The sequence below is a fragment of the Miscanthus floridulus genome, unplaced genomic scaffold (assembly GCF_019320115.1).
Source record: "Miscanthus floridulus cultivar M001 unplaced genomic scaffold, ASM1932011v1 fs_448_1_2, whole genome shotgun sequence".
Taxonomy (NCBI): domain Eukaryota; kingdom Viridiplantae; phylum Streptophyta; class Magnoliopsida; order Poales; family Poaceae; genus Miscanthus; species Miscanthus floridulus.
In genome coordinates, this window is record NW_027096771.1 from 60498 (window position 1) to 77426 (window position 16929).

At 49.1% G+C, this 16929-nt stretch overlaps 3 pseudogenes; 1 reads left to right on the plus strand and 2 right to left on the minus strand.

Annotated features, from left to right (window-relative positions):
- Window positions 1-837: 837 nt before the first annotated feature.
- On the minus strand, window positions 838-5778 carry LOC136531804 (beta-hexosaminidase 3-like; annotated as a pseudogene).
- A 3790-nt stretch (window positions 5779-9568) lies between these two features.
- On the minus strand, window positions 9569-10991 carry LOC136531801 (uncharacterized; annotated as a pseudogene).
- Window positions 10992-12518: 1527 nt separating this feature from the next.
- On the plus strand, window positions 12519-15540 carry LOC136531807 (G-type lectin S-receptor-like serine/threonine-protein kinase At2g19130; annotated as a pseudogene).
- Window positions 15541-16929: the final 1389 nt, after the last annotated feature.

Genomic DNA, 16929 nt, shown 5'->3' on the forward strand with positions numbered 1-16929 from the left:
TACAAGCTATCAAAGTTTTGCTGATTAAATAAGTTGATTTGTCATTAACCAAGCCGGCAAAGTTTTTTTTTAGTTGTGATAGTGACTTACGGTGGCTGCATTTTATTTTATTTTATTTTGCGGGAATACGGTGGCTGCATTAATTCGATACCTCTGGATGATTGTCGTCCTTTCTGTTAGCACTAGCTAATCCAGCTATTACATATGTCAGGTACTAACAGCCATGCAAGCCGTCCGCTTCTAACAAATGGTCACTGTTATCGCTATTTGCATAGTCTGATTAACGGAGACGAACGCCTTAACATTAACGGGGGCAGGCACCCTGGTCTGCGAACTTGTAACTGGTTGCGCAAGCAGGCAGAGGCGGAGGACCTACGCTTTCCCCTACATCTTTCATTGTTCGGAGCAGACTAGGGTTGAAGGTGGTCGAGGGAGGGCGATTCATCGTTCCGTATCTGATCCAGATAGACACGGTTTGATTTCACTTCATGATAGTTGATAAATTCAGTCACAAATTTTGAACGCTACTAGCATATTGCGTCGTTGAATTAAGGATGGCAGTTGCCAATTGTATTTGGCGTCATAAATAGAGGAGTTCCTCTTGTCTGGGAACTGCACTGCCTGCAAGCAGTTACCCAGCCCAAGTAGTTATCTGATAACGGGGGGTTTCTGAATGTATTAGTCTGCTTCTTCGATCATTGTGGCACTTGTCAACTTGTTGAAGCATCTTTTTTTTTTTTTCAGAACAGATGCTAAGAATTTTTGTTTCATTGGGGGTATGAAACCAAATCTTGATATTCATGACCGTACACTGAAAGTAAAACAGGACCAGATATCTCCAAATGAATACACCGCATCAGATATAGAAAATAGGAACATTCTGCGGGTTCGCCTTACATTGATCTGAGCTATTTTTGATTGCTCAGAGAAGTAAACTGGATGCCTGGAATTGTGTTTATTCTCCTCTATGAATAATGTATGCGCCTGTTATGAATATCTACTGCCTTAGGCAGGAACCTGGTTCTGATGGTGCTGAGCGGCCATAACCAGCTAGTGGTGCAGCAGCAACCCCTCTTTGATTCAGCAAGCACCTGAAGCGTGCCAATCTTGCAGTGACCGATCTTGTGTCCTTCGCAATCTTCTCAATTGGTGTCCATAACCGCTCTTCAAATCAGTAAGTGACGTGGTGAGTCAAGGCAACTTGATACAGACATACAGGTTATTTAACTTCACTTTTTTTTGGCGAGATAACTCAAAACAAAACTATACATTGTTAATAAAATGTAATTATGAGTGTTTAGAAACCTGATAGACTTAACTTATTATGCCTTTCATACTATGCAGGCATGTACATTCATACTATGCAGGCATGCTTTAGTCTTTTTGTAGTCTGCATATACATTCATGTTCACTTAAAGTAAGAAAGAATAAATGTTTCAGTTTGTTAGCTACGGTGTGATGCGTCTCCCAAGTCCCAATTCTCTCAATACAACGAAGCACATCAGAGCACTTGGTTATGAAAGATCCCCATTCTGACAGGTTGGTACCAATTACTGCTCAAATTTTTCATTGCTTATATCAAGCACTTATGTTCTGGGTATGCGAAGAGAACATCAACTTGCCTTGGCGCGGATATTGCGTCCCTTGTGAACCCAAGATGATCTTTGTGCTACTATATAACCCAAGAAAAGAATGTATGTATGACAGTACGTCGTGACTGCTAGTCTACTTAGTTTTGCTATTTTATAAGAATGGATCTGCTAAAGTATTAATGCAGGCAAAATTAGGTCAAAACATATTGAGCTGATCATACCTGCAGCTGCTGCAGCACGTGGCCAAATGGTCTGCTGAATGTCTGATGCATCAATGTGTTCACCCCACATGCATACCTCACCACCAAGTACTAATTTCTGCTGTTCCGGGTTGTAGATATTTGTCAGTGGTTCATTCGTGTAGAATCCTTCCCATGTAGCATCCAAGTGATCTAGGTACCACTTATCCTGGTTGCTTACAATGCATCTCAAACCAGCAGCAACAACTTTCTCTGCAACTCCACTTCCAAGCCTACCAAGTTATGAGGAAGAACTAGCACGGTTACTTCAGCATGTGACTACAATGAATCTGTTCATGTGATGTGCTCCTATTACTTAGGCTTAGGGGGTGAAAACTTCCATAGCCCTCTTAATTTTGTGGATATAAATCAATGCGGTTTTTTAATTAAGAATTATGTCTGGTTTGTACTAATGGATTTGTTGGTACAAATCAGCCAGGGGTACATGGTCTTATGCCAGATGTTATTTTCCAACAAGGATACTAGTAAATATTTCTGAAGTGCCTGATCAATAGGCTGTGAGGAAATACCAGTTATGCACCACAGTTTTACGATCCAGCTTGTCTCCAAAGTTGTTAAATGTCTCTTCCCTACAAGGATGAGAAACGGTTTGTTAGAATTACTTGTACATTTTAATCTGCAAAAAACTAGTAACACCAGTCACCCTACCAGTTAATGATGTCATAACCGTGTGATATTGCTATCTTTTGAGCTCTCAATACAAAATATCTGTAGGCATCAGATTCATTCATGCCATGTTGCAGCAACCTGCAAAACCGGAAAAAGAGTTCTGATCAGATTAGATGACCAAGCCAGGGTAGTTTGTTGTTTGTACCAATTACAACAAACAGAAAGGTTATCAATTGTCATATCAAATTCGCAAAATTTCCTGTTATTTTTTGCTATATTATAAGATAATTACTTACCATGACTTAATGTGTGGAGTGGTAGTCCAGCAACCTGACATCATAATAAAGAATGAATAGATTCTAACATACATAAATCAGCTGTACTGTACAGATTTCTGCAAGCTTACTTGTGTTTACTTCATCTCCCCCCAAATGGACAAACTTGAACTTAAAAATCTTGCTGAAATCTGAAAAGGAAACAAAGGTAGTACCATTGATTATACTCCATATGTTCTTTCCTCCAATGATTTGACTTATTATTCTGGCCATAGAAGCATCTTTTTAGTTGCCGAACTTTAGTATAAAGTGTTATTTCATTCTATTTTGCGACAAAACCATGAGGTTCATGAAGGTGTATATTAGTTGTCTTTCAAGTGTAGAATGGGAGCCTAAATCTAGAGTAATTCATTTTGACAGAGAACAACCTGAAAGAATTCCATCAATCACTTGAAATGTAAAATCATTGCTGACATCAAGCGGTTCTTTGCATGCAGCTGATGGCCACAATGATGGATATCCTACACCCCTGAAACAAGAGAAGTACACCAAAATTTAATAATTATTAGGTATGTTAAATTTAAATATGATTATATTATTTCATCTGTAGAAAATATACTTTCCACATACTAAAAATATAATGCGAGTATGCGGATGATAAACACAAGCAAAATAATTTTTGTATTTTCCAAATTCTGTATCCATTTTCTAGAGAAGAGTGATATTGCACAGAATTAAATGTATTACCATGAGAGAGCATGGCCAGGTACATCAATCTCAGCCAAGACATTCACACCTCGTTTTTCAGCATACCTGTGAATCCCTGATAAGTCATCTTAACTTGGGGAAATCCAGCAGCATAGATAAGTAATCTCTACAGTTGAGTCTAATCAAAGGATGAATATTCGGAATTCTTTTTGAGTTTCCTTTTCAGACTATAGTAACGTTGCTTTTTTCGCAGTTTTGCTGGCATATTTTGTTTAGCACTTAAAAGTCTAGGTCTAGGTGTCAAATGTCTGCTGAGATATAATTCCAGTACGATGACAAAAGCAGAACTCACTGTACAATGTCGATTGCATCATCAAATGTATATCTCTCTGAATATGAGTATGCACCATTCCATAATTTTGGGTAGGAAGGTATTTGAAGCGGAAATGATTGCTCATCCACGATATGCCAATGAAGAACATTCTGTGTGACGATAGATTACACAGATTACATGGCTGAGCTGGAACTAATTTAAGGATATTATGTTTAAGAACTTTGCAGTAAAGGGAAGAGTAGCACTAAGAATTAAAGAAGTTGCTTTGCATGTGGAAACGTAAACGTACCAGCTTACTGAAGGTCATTGAATCGATTACACTTTTTATTACTGGGACAGGAAGATAGTGCCTTGAAGTATCTGTAAATTTGGTACATTAAAACAGAGAATTTAGTATTATCTTGCAACCATGAGTGCCATGACCGCAATTCGTTTCTTTCCATATCTAATTTGTTCCACTTCCATACCTTGGATCAAATCCTAAACCGCCGCCTATGCTAGGAGAGGGGGGGTTGCCCTGCTTTTTCGAATAGAGCAAAATTCAGACTAGCTTACCGATAAGGAGCCCTCGGTAAGGGAATCTGGGAGCGTCCACGATAGTCCATGGAGCTGAATGAAGTTCAATCAAGTTTGCATTGAAGTCAAAGTTGCACAGTTGACTAAATGTCTGCATTAACAGAAAATACACTGTTAGGTATCTTGAAAATATAGTAGGGTGGATTTTAGCTTACGCATAGGTTTCACTTCCATTTACCTCCAAGGCATGAAGCGCTCCATAAACTGTTTGAGCCTGCAAAATATTTCGATACAGACAGCATCAATTATGTGTCACAATTTTTACAGTGAATAAGTTATTGCAGGAAGTGATAAGAATGATTTGTGCCATTGCACACTGCTGCCAAATAATCGGTCCTCCGATGAGCCACAACAGTTGTTAAGCACAGGACATGATGTTACGTGTCAGCTTTCTACTGCATATTCTAGCAATTGCTATGACGGGGCATTGAGATTTGAGCGCGGCTCGTTCACTAACCTCGATCTGGGCATACAGAGGATTCCCGGTGGCAGGCACAGACAGCTTGTACGATTCGTCCACCCCGAAGTTGAGCTGCGAAAGCGAAGAAGACCAATCTATCAGCAAGACGCATAGAAGAGAGAATGCAGGACAGCAGCAGGCCTCTCCGGGCGCTTGGGTGCCCGTGGCTAGCTCCATCAGGATTCAGTCAGTTGGTGCGCACCTCGTCGTTGGGCGAACGGACGGCGACGCGGACGCCGGCGAGCACGGGCGCGCCCTGCGAGTAGGTCCCGTTGATGGCATGGTCCAGCTCCACGACGGCCACCATCCGCTGGAACGCCTCCTTGAGGATGCCCTTCCCGTCGGCGTAGCTGCTCCCGGCCGTGGACAGCCTTGAGGTCCCTGCTGACGAGGAGCGTCTGCGCGCCGCGGGTGACCGACGCCGGCATTGGCCACAGGTCGACGCGGCCGGCGCCGGCGCACGGCCCGGTCGCCGCGGCCGCCACCGCGAGCAGCAGCAGCAGCCTCAGCCTCAGTGCCGACGCCATCTCTGGCTCTGCAGGCTGGTGGCGCCTGGCAGTGGCAGACCACCGTGTCGGTACTCGGTACGGTACCCCTCCCGCTGCAGAACAGGAGTGGTTTGTCAAATATAGAGGCAGCGGCGGGGAATGTGTGGAGACGACAAGGAGATTGATGGAGATCGCACACCTACCTAATGTGTAATGATCCGCGATCGATCAGTCCCAAGCTCCGGCCGGCCTCGTCGGAGGAAGAAAAAGGAAAGGTGGCCTTTTGCGCTGTCCGGGCGCGGGAGAGGAATGTGATGGTAGTGCAGTTCTTGCCTCTGCTACCTTTATTTATGGCCTGGCCTGGCCTGGCCTGTGACAAAAGCGTGAGTGCATATGGCAGACCTGGCTGCACGGATGCGCGCACCACGCAACCGCTCCATCTGCATGCATCCTACGGAGTGAGTGGGGGAAGGAATCAGGTCCAGCATCAGCAGGCCAGCAGCTTACTGCCAAATTCTACAGTAGGGTAAGTGCATTAAGATCCAAACGCCGGCCGGTTTGGAATGGAATTGCATTGCATTTATATGTCTCATGTCTATATATAAACTATCGGTAATGATGCACTAAAGTTATAGTGTTAGGGTGGAGTAGCTAACTGGAAACTACTACTAGTTACAGAGTGTGAGAATTCAAAGATGTACTCCTACCGCTGAAGGAAGCGTTTTGTTTGTTTAATGCTACTCGTATGAAAGGAAACATAAAAGCAACGCATGGGAGCCACTGCACTGCATTGGAGCGGAAGGTCTGTGAAGGAGTGGCAGCAGGAGTACTCGTAATGAATATCGCGGCGGTGACAGTCAGTGCCGTGTGGACGCCTGATCTGCTAGTGGTAGCTCACTTCACATGCATCTGTCCTTTCTCCCTGTGTCGCTGACCACTAGAGACCACCGACACGTGACGGTCCTGCCCGAACCTCGTGACGCATTTGCATTGGCATTGGATTGCGTTGCCGCTGCTTCTGCCTTGTTCCATGCATTGCATTGAGCGCTGTTGTTTTGTTTGATTCTCACAGTCCCAAGTCCTAAAATCGGCTAATCCTCTCTCACGGGGTGGCGAGATTTGATGGAAATTGGAATGCAATCAGCTTTTGTGCTGCCGCCGCGCCGCCGATGAATACTCGATTAACCATTACGGATAATCTAATCTAATCAGTTAGCACTCCTCCTCTAGTCTAGTCAATAGTCCAGATCCATCTCTCAGCCTTTTTGGCTGACTGGGCTGGATCGTAGATTATTTATTATTGACTAATTTAGTATAAAGAAAAACACTGTTCTAATTTATAATCCACGATCGTATATGATTTTTTTACGGCCTGCTGTCTACCGCTGCTGCATTCGAAGCGCGAGGGCCAGGTGAGATCATTGCGCACATGCTGCCACGACCCACGGCCCACGGCCCACGGCCCACGGGGACGTGATGCCATCCTCGTCGACGTGAAGGAATCTGGAGTCAACTCAATCTGCGTGTGTGCCATCAAAGTACGTATCGAAATGTATCATCCAGATATATTATTAGCGATATATATAATTTGCAAACAAGCCACGCTAGTTTGGATTCAATAGTATTAATTTTATCTCCTGCTATCTCTGTTTTCTTTTATAAGGCACAGCTTCACATGGCACAGTCTCGTAAAATATACTTTAAACTATTTATTTATTTTATATTTATATTATGATAGTACATTTGATTGTACTAAATTTGTATTGTAGTAGTTGAAATCATTAGCTAGATTATTAGTTAAAGATTTTAAAACCCAAATCTTCATTTACGTGTGTCTTATAAAAGAATATTGAGATAGAGTAACAATTAACACTAAATAGATACTGCAAATAATGCATACTCCTCCATAAGCATACCTAACCAGGGGTAGAGCGGCAACCCATCTAAGAGCATCTCCAGCGATACCTAAAAAATCCTAAAAAACTAGTTTTACAACTAGAAAGGTAGATAAACAATTTACCAACCAGGGCAGGGTGCACAAGACCAATTACTTCTCTCTATTAAATAGGAAGGAAGAACAAAATAACTATTTTATATGTGTAACCAGTGATCGCCAAATTACCTGACGGCAGCCTTCTGCAGATGCTTGGTGAACTTAGTAGGAAAGAAAGGCAAATTGCAGAAGATGTTGCCGGGGGCCATTTCAGTGTCCTCATCGGTCCCACTCTTTGGTCCTCCTCCTCCGCCACCACCACCGCCTCCGATGACCTATGCTGAGATTATGGCTGAGATGTTGACTACTCGTCGTGAGTCGGCCCGTGCCCTGGAGATGCTGGCACAGGTTATTGGTGCCTTCGCTCGTGGAGGCCCCGGTGACAATGGCGGGAACGGGGGTGGTGCCCGCGGTCCCGAGAGGCCTTGTTCCTATCAGGACTTCTTGTGGACACACCCACCCACGTTCACACCGACTGCTGAACCTCTAGACGTGGAGTATTGACTTCATATTCTAGAGCAGAAGTTTCAACTGCTCAATGTGATTGACGAGCAGAAGGTGTGCTTTACCGCATAGCAGCTTCTGGGATCTGCCAGTGCTTGGTGGGACACTTTCAACGCCATGCAGCCTGTGGACCACCATGTGACTTGGCAGGAGTTTACCACTGCTTCCCGTCAAGTACTATATTCCTGTTGGTTTGCTAAACAGGAAGCTAGTCTGAGTTTCTGGAGCTGAAGCAAGGAAATATGACTGTGATGGAGTATGTGAACAAGTTCAACCATCTTGCACAATATGCTAGGACTCATGTGGATACTGATGAGAAGAAGATGGATCGTTTCAATTACGGTCTCTCTTGCATCTTGTAAGAGAAGCTATATACAGGGGGTTATCAAACCTTTGGTGCTTTGATGAATGCTGCCATTGCTATGGAGGGATTTCAGCGTGACTCTCAGGCTGAGTGGAAGCGTAAGAGGGTGATCACTGGGTCTTCTAGTCACCCACAATTTTAGAAGGTACAGGTTGTGAGGAGGGTGTCCTATCACTCTTCGGGTGGACAGTCGTCTCGCCAAACTCAGCAGACTCACCAGGCACCTCCCACTCAGTACCATGCACCTACTCAGCAGGTGCAGCAGCCTCAGGGACAACAGGTTCCGCCTCATCAGGGACAGGGAAACAAGCATTAACAGGCTGCGTCCATAGGCCTATTGGCTAGTGACTAGTGAGGTTGAGCTAGGGGGGGCTGGGCCAAGGTTTTCCCCCAGAGCCGTAGAATTCAGCTCGCTGGATGGGAAGCCCAGACATAAGACCAAGTGCTCTGCGTGGACAGTAACACCAAGTGCTACAGCCTACAGGTGAACTTGAAGCTTTCTTACAACATGACCTCACCTGGCCTGCCATTAATTTTAGGTAAGAACAAACTTAGAGAAACTTGAATTCTTGGCCAGGGGTGCTACATCTCATTTAATTTGTCCCTATTATTTATACGCAGCATCTCTTTAACAATATGGATAATCACCTAACTTCACTCTATGGAGTATGCTTCAAGACTTCGGACCCGTACAGGAAAACTTCTAGGAAAAATCAGGTACAGATATGACCTTTTCCCATCAGCAGTCAGCAGCAGCAAATTGATGGCCATGGTCTCCGTTCACGTCGAAAAGAAACATATAGCCTGCGACTGTCAAGCCTCTCTGCGTTATTTTTTTTTTTAGTTAAATGCACCAGGATCCGTTAACTTACGAGGAAGTTTCAGTTGAGTCCATCAACTTTCAAAGTGGCTTTTTGGGTCCATAAATTTTTAAAATGGTTCACTACAGTCCATACATATTTATTTAACCTTAAATTCAAAACATATTTATAGAAAACCCCTTCCCACACGCATACAGGTGCATGCATGGCTCTCTGTGCAAGTGCCCCACGCTGGATTTTCACCCGGGTGCATGCATGGCTCTCCGCCGCTCTCTTCTCCGCGCTCGGGTACATGCATGCACAAATTGCAACGACTTTTAATCTGACACAACATTAGCGGATGGATACAAGCAGAGATGCTGGCTACGGAGTAGTAGTAGTACGTACTACACAAGCCTAAGCTGTCGAAATGTTTAGAGATGTACAGTAGTGACCTGTAGCATTGTACAGAGAAACCAGAGATATTTGGCCGTGTACGTCAGCAAGCAATGCCAATCAATCAAAGTCAAACACACAATTCGCAGTCGGAGTACAGTCTAAGGCATGGTGGCGTGCTCGGACTCAGCGGAGCAAATCGTCGACTACTAGTGCAAAATAGCTACGGCTTGCTCTTGTCGATCACCCGCCGGACGATGGAGTTCAGCATCCGTCTCGTCCGCGGCATCCCCAAGATCCGTTCTGCAAGCTGCATCGCCTCCGCCGGCGCCGCTCCGTGCTGCATGGCACGTTCCGCACAGATGAAACGCCAGTCTCAGCTAACGAACGACCGAGCGGCCGGCCGGCGCGGGCCCACTGTTGGCGTGACAGGAAGGATATGCGAATACTTACGTCTACGCTGGTTTGGAGCAGCGAACCGAGGACGTGGTAAGCATTGCAGTCCATCACCAACTCCCGGAGCCGCTCGTCGGGCAGGCGCAAGAACGCTTCGAGCCCGCGCTGCAACGGAGGCACCGGAGATGGACTAGCGCGGGGGCCAAAGCATGCCTGTACCACGAAGTGCCCGTATGTGTCCGTGGACCACGCCACGAGATCGTCCACGATGAACGCCCTGATGCGGTCCTCGAGCTGATCGTGATGGCCTCTCTTGAAGAGTTCCTACAAGAAGACGCTGCTGCGGCATGCGAATGCCGGCCAGAAGGAGGTTTCCCGGCCCGCCCATTAGTTTCTCCAGATTGAGAACGAACGTTAGGAGTGACGATCGAGAAGAACCACGCAGTGAATGAACTCATGTTGTAATGGTATATGCTCAGCTCTCACCCGTATTGTTTCTTGGAGGTCTCAACGGCATGGGTCAAGATGGTGTCCTCGAGATCATGGCCGAGCTCATGCTTCGGCGCGTTCTCCAGGCATAGCATCACGGGTGAAAATCTAAACGGAAGTTCATCAGAAAAACCCCATCAGTAGCAATACGTATGTCGTCCTCCAGGGCTGTTGTGGGTAGCTACATTACATACCGAGCAACAGCTGTAAGGCAACGTGGCGAAGAAATGCTCAAGCAGTTCCGGGCCCTTGCTCTGTTCCATCATCCATCCCTCGATTAGGCACCTGAATAGCTGCTGCAGTACTTCGGGGAAGTTCCGCGCCGCCACCCTGACGAGCACCCTCAGAGCTGTCTCCCTGCACCATGCAAAAGCAAAACAACAGCAAAGCAAACACACACAGATGAGCTCTGAGCTCGCCGTTGTCTTGATCGAGCAGGAAGGCCAACCAATCCGAGCTCGCCGGGTTCGTCGCGACATCCTGAAGCGCCTGACGGTTTGGAGCGCCAGCCACTGGGCCCCGACGCGCACCGATCACACGGGCGGAGGTGTTCGGGTCGTTGCTGGTGGCGTTGCCGCCCCGCGCTGCGAAGCCGGGGGCAGCGGCGGGCCGAGCGCAGACTGCCGCCCAGGGACGATAGACGGAGGCGTGCGGGTTGAAGACGCCGTCGTACCCGAGCGCGGAGAAGAGAGCGGCGGAGAGCCATGCATGCACCCGGGTGAAAATCCTGCCTGGGGCACTGCGCATAGAGCCATGCATGCACTTGTATACGTGTGGGAAGAGGTTTACTGCAAATGTGCTTTGAATTTAAGGTTAAATAAATATGTATGAATTGTAGTGAACTATTTTAAAAGTTTATGGATCTAAAAAGTCACTTTAGAAGTTGATGGACTCAACTGAAACTTCTTCACAAGTTAATGGATCTCTGGTGCATTTAACTCTTTTTTTTCAACTGCCGGAGTAATAATATAGTGAAACACTGGTTCTTTGATTTCAGGTCAGGTCTTTGACAATTTTCACCTGCACGCCCGTTTTGTCAGAAAAAATAGGCCGAATTCCAGAACCTCGGGTGGTCATACTAGTGTGTCGGTCTTTTTTCTTTTAACGGACCTCTGCCTCTCAATACAGGTAACGGCCAATAGGTCCTCGGCGCCCAAAGGGACAGGAAACCAAACCACACACCTCCCCATGTCGTGGGGCACACATTACAAAGATATAAGTCATGTTGGAAAATACCCTAGAGCGTAGGTCAATCTCCTCTTTGTTTCGGAGGCCACCTGACAGGCATCGCCGAGTTCTGAAAAATCATTTTGTTTCTTTTCTTTCATATGTTCCACATTGTGTAGATGACCACTCCATTGAAGCGTCTTCGGCGCTGTCTTGGGATCATTGTCGCCCCCTCCTCCCACCACGCCCTTGTGTCCATTGGTTGGACCTAAGGTTGAATTAAGTCAATATCAAAGTGTTCCCATGCCAGCACTAGGCGCCGCATTTCTTTAGCTAGAGGGCACAACAGACACAGATGGAGGGCTGATTCCAATGGTCCGTCATTGCTCAACACAATGATCTTGGCGAGGCCAATTTCTTAGCTGCAAGTTGTCGACCGTTAGAATTTTGTTTTGTACTAGAATCCAAACGAAGATTTTGCATTTATAGTGTGTCGGTCGTTGATGCCCATCCATGAAGCAGGGCAAAGGCAGATGACAATGAGGAATATACACGTTAAGTCTTTGTTTTCAATTTGGAAATTGGTATATATATTTTGTTTTCTTTTTTCGATTACACGGTGCAACTCAAATACTCACAATGCACACACGCTCACCCCAACGCACGCACACACGCAAAACTGTACCCTATGAGTATCTTCGAAGACTAAGTCGGCAAATCCTCGAGATTGACAAAGTCACCACAGACACCTCACTGTCCACGAAAACGTCGTCTACCACTAAAAACGCAAACGCCGTTAATTTCTCCTAAATATATTAAAAGTATTATATTAGTGGACAGAGCGACTGAGATGATCATTGGTCATTGGTCAAACAAAATGTATCTTCGTAGAACCATCAATCAACCACCCCAATAACGATTGACTCGAATAGCAGCCTCAGACCTCAGTCAATGGCGCGGACCGACCCACACCCAGCCCCGACCGCAAGGTCGCAGTCGTCGCTGACGCCGCGCGCGCGAAGGATGAATCATCCGTCGCTGAGTCGGTCACTCGGTCAAAAGGCGCCACAAGTAGCATGTACGTACTCCGTGCGCTTCGACCGATGCTGTTGCACTTGCACCCAACGGCGAGTGGGGCGGGGGGTGGTCATTTCTGACCTCTGAGCGACGAGATGGCAGGTGCTGCCCGCGCGTCTCCCCAGCTGGTTTACGCCACGCTCGTGCTAGCGCTGGTCGTCTCTGTGCTCGTGCGCGCCCAGCAGGACACGCTCGCCGCCGACCGGCCGCTCTCCGGCGACGCGAAGCTCGTCTCCCGGGGCGGCAAATTCGCGCTGGGCTTCTTCCAGCCAGGTATTTATGCACATGTGCTGTACTCAACACGACTATTCATTTTTATGCCCTCCTACTGCTGTAGAGAAAAGAAACGACAGCGTGTAAGCTGCGCCTGAATGTAACGTGACATGGTATTCACTATTCTGTCCTCGGCAGACGGAGGAGTCGCAGGCAGCTCGTACATCGGCATCTGGTACAACAACATCGCTGCGCGGACGCCGGTCTGGGTAGCCAACCGCGACAGGCCCGTCTCCGACCCGGCGACCTCGCGGCTCACCATCGCGCCCCACGGCGACCTCGTCCTGCTCGACCGCCCGTCGGGCACGCCCGTCTGGTCCACCAACGCCACCACCGGCGCCAACAGGCGGAACGCAACCAATAACGCCAGGGTCGTCGCCGTCCTCCTCGACACGGGCAACCTCGTGCTCGCGCCGGCGTCGAACGTCTCGGACGTGCTGTGGCAGAGCTTCGACCACATCGGCGACACGTGGCTGCCCGGCGCGAAGCTGAGGCGGGACAAGGCTACGGGCGTCATCCAGGGGATGACCTCGTGGAGGGCGCGCGGGGACCCGGCGCCGGGGCTGTACACGCTCCAGCTCGACCCGACCGGCGCGCCGCAGTACGTGCTGCTGTGGAACGGCACGCGCGAGTACTGGCTCACCGGCGACTGGAACGGCCGCTTCTTCACGGGCGCGCCGGAGGTCGCCGCGTCGGGCGGGGACTCCGGCTACAGCTTCCGGTTCGTGGACGACGCGCGGGAGAGCTACTTCACGTACGACTTCGCCGACAACTCCACCGTGTACCGCTTCGTCACGGACGTGTCCGGGCAGGTCAAGGGGTGGTTCTGGGTGGAGGCGTTCCAGCAGTGGAACCTGGTGTACGCCGAGCCCAAGGTGCGTTGCTCCGTGCCGCGCGGCTGCGGCGCGTTCGGCATCTGCTCCCAGGCCGCGTCCGGCGCCTGCGGCTGCGCCAGGGGGTTCGCGCCGCGGGACGCCGCGAGCTGGGACCTCGGCGATTACACCGGTGGCTGCGTCCGGAACGCTGAGTTGCAGTGCGAGGCGGAGAATGGCACCGCCGGTGCCGGCTCCAAGACAAAGGTGGTGGAGATGGATAGGTTCTTCCGCATGGACGGCATGAGGCTCCCCGATGACGGTCGCGTCGCAGGGGCGGCGAATCCCGGCGAATGCGAGAGAACGTGCCTCGGCGACTGCACATGCTCTGCTTACGCGTACAACGGAAGCTGCGTCGTGTGGAGCAGCGAGCTGCAAAACCTGGCGGACGGTTACGGAAGCCAGGCCGGCGCGGGGAGACTCTACCTCAGGCTGGCCGCGTCGGAGTTCCCCGGCGCGAGGAGCCACAAGTGGAGGACTGTTGGGATCGCCATCGGCGGCGCACTCGCAGTCGTCTGCTTCTTGCTCATCGCGTCCATCCTCATCGTCCGTACAACGAGGGCACGGCGAACAAAGATTGCCCAAGCTGGACTCACCACCGCCGAGGGATGCGTGACTAGCTTCAAATACAGGGACCTCCAGTCCCTGACCAAGAACTTCTCCGACAAGCTCGGCGGCGGCGCCTTCGGCTCCGTGTTCCGGGGTCACCTCCCAGACGGCACTGCCATCGCTGTCAAGAAGCTGGAGGGGCTCCGGCAAGGCGAGAAGCAGTTCCGCGCGGAGGTGAGCACGCTGGGCACCATCCAGCACGTGCAACCTGATCCACCTGCTCGGCTTCTGCTCCGAGGGCGGCGACCGGAAGTTGCTCGTCTACGAGTACATGCCCAACGGCTCTCTGGACCGGCACCTGTTCGGCGCCACGCTCAGCTGGCGCGCGCGGCACCACATCGCGCTCGGCGTCGCCAAGGGGCTCGCCTACCTGCACGACAAGTGCCGGGACTGCATCATCCACTGCGACGTCAAGCCGGAGAACATCCTCCTCGACGCCGACTTCGCTCCCAAGGTGGCCGACTTCGGGCTCGCCAAGCTCGTCGGCAGAGACTTCAGCCGCGTCCTGACCACCGTGCGCGGAACCATCTGGGTACCTCGCGCCAGAGTGGATCAGCGGCGAGGCGATCACCGCCAAAGCCGACGTGTTCAGCTACGGCATGATGCTGTTCGAGATCGTGTCCGGGAGAAGAAACGTCGAGCACGGCAAGTCCGAGCCGTACTCGTCGTCTAGCGGCGCGGGCAACGGCCACGCTGCGACGGCGACGTTCTTCCCCTTGCTGGCTGCGAGGAAGCTGGCGGAGGCGGAGGGGGACGTGAAGGCGCTGCTGGACCAGGAGCTGGGAGGCGACGCTGACATCGAGGAGGTGAGCAGGGTGTGCAAGGTCGCCTGCTGGTGCATCCAGCACGACGTTGACGCGCGGCCAACGATGGCGGAGGTGGTGCAGGCTCTGGAGGGGCTTACGGACTTCGAGTTGCCGCCGGTGCCGAGGTACATGGAAGCGCTCACTGGACAATAGATGCACCAGATACAGTAGATTACAAGAAGTTCGCGAGTGTTTGATCCGGAATATGATCATAGTTTGTAGCTGACTGTATAAGCTTTTTGTTCTTTCAGTCTCATTGCATATTGCAAGCATCATTCTGCACATGTCATATTGCATTAGTAGTAGCAGCAAACATGTCTTTGTGTTGTAACGGACCGTATGTCTTATTGCGCGACCATCACCTTAGAAGACCAGTGTCAGCATTCCGTATTCAAATCAAAGTTGGAGGCCCTATCTGAAATTTGATCTCAGACTCATAGTAGCAGGCTTTGCTAAAATCATCGCTCAGGTCATGTATGGACTCTGTTTTCGACATTCTGTGTATGCACGTTCTATATATCATATATGCATGGAAAAATAAAAGAGATCATCTTTCAATGGCGTCGGTTCCTACTAATTTTTTTTTCTAAAATCAACAAGAATAATTGAAATAAGTGGTCGTCTAGAATCTGCCAAGCTATTACGCCATGTCTTTTGGACCCTGTATCGTGTTAGAGTTCATTAGGGACACTCGAGGATCCTTAGCCGTTCCTTAGACTAAGGCCACGTCTTTTGGATGTGGGACGCCTCCACTAGATTGATAGTTACCTTCATGATGATCAAGCCCGGTTCCCATCAATTAGGAACCTTGTCATATGTTATTATTGTTGGTAGGCTTGATCCTACAATGACTAATTTGCCCCTCAATGCATGCTGCTGCGACGGTTGCAGGTGGGTGGGTGGGGATATGGGGTGCCCAATGCGCCTCCAATGCACTTTTAGCCTAGTTTAGGGTCTCTTGAGGAGCAAATGGGCAAATGCACTTTTTCCCTATTTGCTCACTTTTAGCCCACCTATTTGGATCCCCATGGCAAAAAAATAGACTAAAAGGACATTAGCAGGTTTGGAGTTGCTAATAGGCACTAATAGTTCATATACGCATTTAACTCACCATCTAACCACACATTAGAGCAACTCTAACAAATTAGGTAAATTTGGATCGGTTAATTGGCTCTCTAGAACAATTTATTCTTTCTCAATCAAAAAGTTCCGCAACCGCTTCTCCAAACTGGCTTTCTACTTTTTAAACTTGTCTCCACGTCATCAGGCCAGATTAAACAAAAGCGTCACTTTGAAGCATGTTATCAAACACCCTCACAGCATCTCGACTGATGCTAGTTGGGGCAGCAGCTCGGCAAGCATGCTGGATGGAGTCCGCACATGTCTTGACCACATGGCCGCCTCAACCGCGCCGGCGGCCCCGCATGCGGCATCCGCCTCTTTTGGCTCTCGCCCATGCAGTCCTCGTCGTCGTCGGCGCATGCCTTACCCGTGCCAACAGCTCCCTTGTGCCCGCGGCCACACACGCGCATCGCCAACGCCCTCCTCTCCATAGCCACGGCCGTCTGATGGGATGGTCGCGATGCCTGGCAGGCGCGATGGATAGGATGGCGAGCGAAGATCGCTTGCTTCGTCTGCCGAGCGACAAAAGCGGGATGACGAGTTTGCTATTCTGGAGAGCCGGTTGACGAGGCTGTTGGAGCATATTTTTGCCTATCTTTAGCGAAGGCAAGTAGGATAGCTAGTCTGTACGAGATATAGGTGTATCTAAAAAATTAGCAGCTATTAGCCAGCTAACTTTTAATGCATGGATCTAAATAGATCCAGTTATTTTATTAGACTAAAGGCACTTTCGTCCTGCTTATACTGAAAGCATAGCGT